The sequence below is a fragment of the Teleopsis dalmanni genome, chromosome 2 (assembly GCF_002237135.1).
Source record: "Teleopsis dalmanni isolate 2A chromosome 2, ASM223713v2, whole genome shotgun sequence".
NCBI classification, from domain to species: domain Eukaryota; kingdom Metazoa; phylum Arthropoda; class Insecta; order Diptera; family Diopsidae; genus Teleopsis; species Teleopsis dalmanni.
Window position 1 is genome coordinate 156,687,704 of NC_051847.1, and position 2,968 is coordinate 156,690,671.

Below are 2,968 nucleotides of genomic sequence, written 5' to 3' on the forward strand. Positions count from 1 at the left end.
TAAATTAAAAAAACTATAGCGTCTGCACTATAATAAAATTTTAGTACATTAGTAATACCTTATACATATCTCTCACTATTAAAAAATTGTACCTGTTTACGATTAATAAATACGCTAATTTATTAATCTGTAATCAGTTTACATAAGCAAATGTTTTCTAGGAATACCGCATAAATAATCATTAACCATTATTTCTTCGGATACTAATATAAGCATGATGTCATAACTAACACTATTTAGATTTCACCATTACAGGCGTAAAATTCGAGAAAAACTTGAAAAAATATTGAAATCTGAATGAAAACCGATCGGGAGGCTTGGATTGTTAAGGGATAATAAATAAATAAATAAAAATAAGTTATTATAAAAATGAGTTATTGATGTTTCCAACAAAAAAAATCTATTTGAGTTTATATACAAATTAGTAAAAAAAAAAGGTGATGGGTAAGGTAAAAAAAATAACGCATTGCTTTGTTTTTTGTTAGGGTTTCACATTATCTATCAAAAATTATTAGAAATTCTATACCACATGTGTTTAGTGGTTTTTATAGCACAATCAACTTCTTTCAAAGCAGCTTTTATAATGTCTAATAGTATATATAGCTTAATTAATGTTTCATATGAAACGAATAGTTCAATATAATCTCATAATATAAATCAATAATAGTAAGATACATATAATCCAATATATTTAATAAATAAATATATGAGAAATGTATTTGGTACAAATATAAAATATTTAATATCGTATGTTTGTATCGAACATATTCAATCCATCAATTCTAAGGCTGGACGAATTGTAATCGTTGGTATTCTATGGGTTTCAATTGCTTATACGATATGTGTAATTAATATACATTACAATTGGCAAATTCAAGTGACATCTGTTAAAGTCACCAAATAAACGAATGTCGAAGTTGTTAGTTTATATTGAATATTAATAATTTAACATAGTGGTTTTAAGTAGATTATATCATAGTTTCAAGCGATACTGAGTGTTCAAATTGTTCTTTTCAAAAACTTTTTAATAAGTACAGAGTTCTAGGTTAAAACTTAGTCACAACAGTTTTTAGTAAAATAAGAAAGTCCCCTACCAGGTAATCATCCCGAAAGAAAATTGAATCATAAATCAATTATAGTGTCTTAGAGTGATAAATCTAGGGTAGTTTTTACAACTACCCCTGATGCATTACCCGTTTTAATGCACTCCTAGTGCAATTTTCATATTCGTTTGGTAAATCTGTACACCACACGAGATTAATTTATTACACTCTAGATATTTTGTCAGAGTATTAAAGATTTTTCTGAAATGAACAGCTGTTTTATATAATTTAACAAATAAACTGTTATTTGATTTAATATATGTATTTGTGATAAATATATATTTCTAGTAATGCGACTTAAAAAATAGCACATTACTCTAAAAATGTTCGATTGGACAACTAAATTCGGCAGATCCAAAGTAAATCTAGATTGAATGCAGAAAACGCCATTAGTTATAAAAAAATATAACTGAATATCACTATTTACATCATGAATAAAAATGATTAAACTATTTCTGAGATATTATTATCACATCCTAGCTTAATGGTTGTTCATACAAAGGTTATTCTTAACATGAAAACTTTTTCTATATTATGAATAAATTTTTAGTAGTTGAGTTTATTAGTGTTTAGGAAACATTCCATTTAAAGTGCTCTCCGGATAAAACCCTACGAGATTGTTTATAGAATTTATAAAGTAAGGCAACAAATCATCATTCTCAATGAACTCAGCGGCGTTATAAGCCAACGAGAATTTTAAGAACATTTTTTGTGCGCCAAATTTAAAAAAAGCAATTTCGTTAATTTTTAATATGAAGCGATTCCCAAACTTTTTGGTTATATACTTCAAAATAAAATTAATTTTAAAATATTTTCAAATTTTCAAATTCCATTATGGAAAATAAATTAATATCAATTGTTATTGTTAAATATTAAAAACCAAGTTTACAGTATAACATATAAAAAAGTATATCAAGTATCCCGTTTTTATCACAATTATGGAATTAAATTTTTATAAAATTAAGATATAACTTTAATTATTGATTTCTGTTCTTTATTTTTTTTTAAATAAATATAGTAGTAATCAGTAGTTTGAAGAAATGCATTTATTTGTTTTCTTTTGCAGTGTTGACCAACATTGATTTATAACCTGATAAATATTAGGACTAAAAAACAATATTTTCTGTTATTTGTAATTGGGTAAGTGATAGCAAAAAATTTTTTTAAAGATATAATATAATTAAAATATTAATAACTATTTACACAAATTATATAGATTTCAATGAAAATCATTCTAATAACAATTATCTAAAATTTTAATAACTATAGAATATTCTCTTCTGCAAATAAATGGTATGCAATGCATAAATAATTTTAAAAAAATAAATATATTTATAAGTGATTATAAATTATATATTTTATATAGTCTTGAAATAATTATAAAGGCTTATATATGATTTTAAATTATTAAATATGCTTTTAAATGTTATAAATTATTTTAAACTATTATAAATGATAAATGATTTTAAATTATTATAAATGATTTTAAATTATTGCAAATGATTTTAAACTATTATAAACAATTTTTAATTATGATAAATAATTTTAAATTATTATAATAAAATTTAAATTATTATAAATGGTATTAAAGTAATTTAGAAGATTTTAAATTACAGTAAATAATTATACATTTTTATAAGTTACTACAATTTATGAAAAACAATTATGAAAACTGATGTGGCCATATTTAAATATATTTAATTACGTGTTTGGTTATTATAGTAATTGTTTTGATTGGTAAAGACTACCCATTGGTTATCCTTGTCTTTTAAAAATATTTTTAATCTAAAATAGTGCTAAATTGATCACAATGTGGTCGTACTTGGCGTCTGGTTATATTAATTTTTCGAACTTCGTTAAGAAAC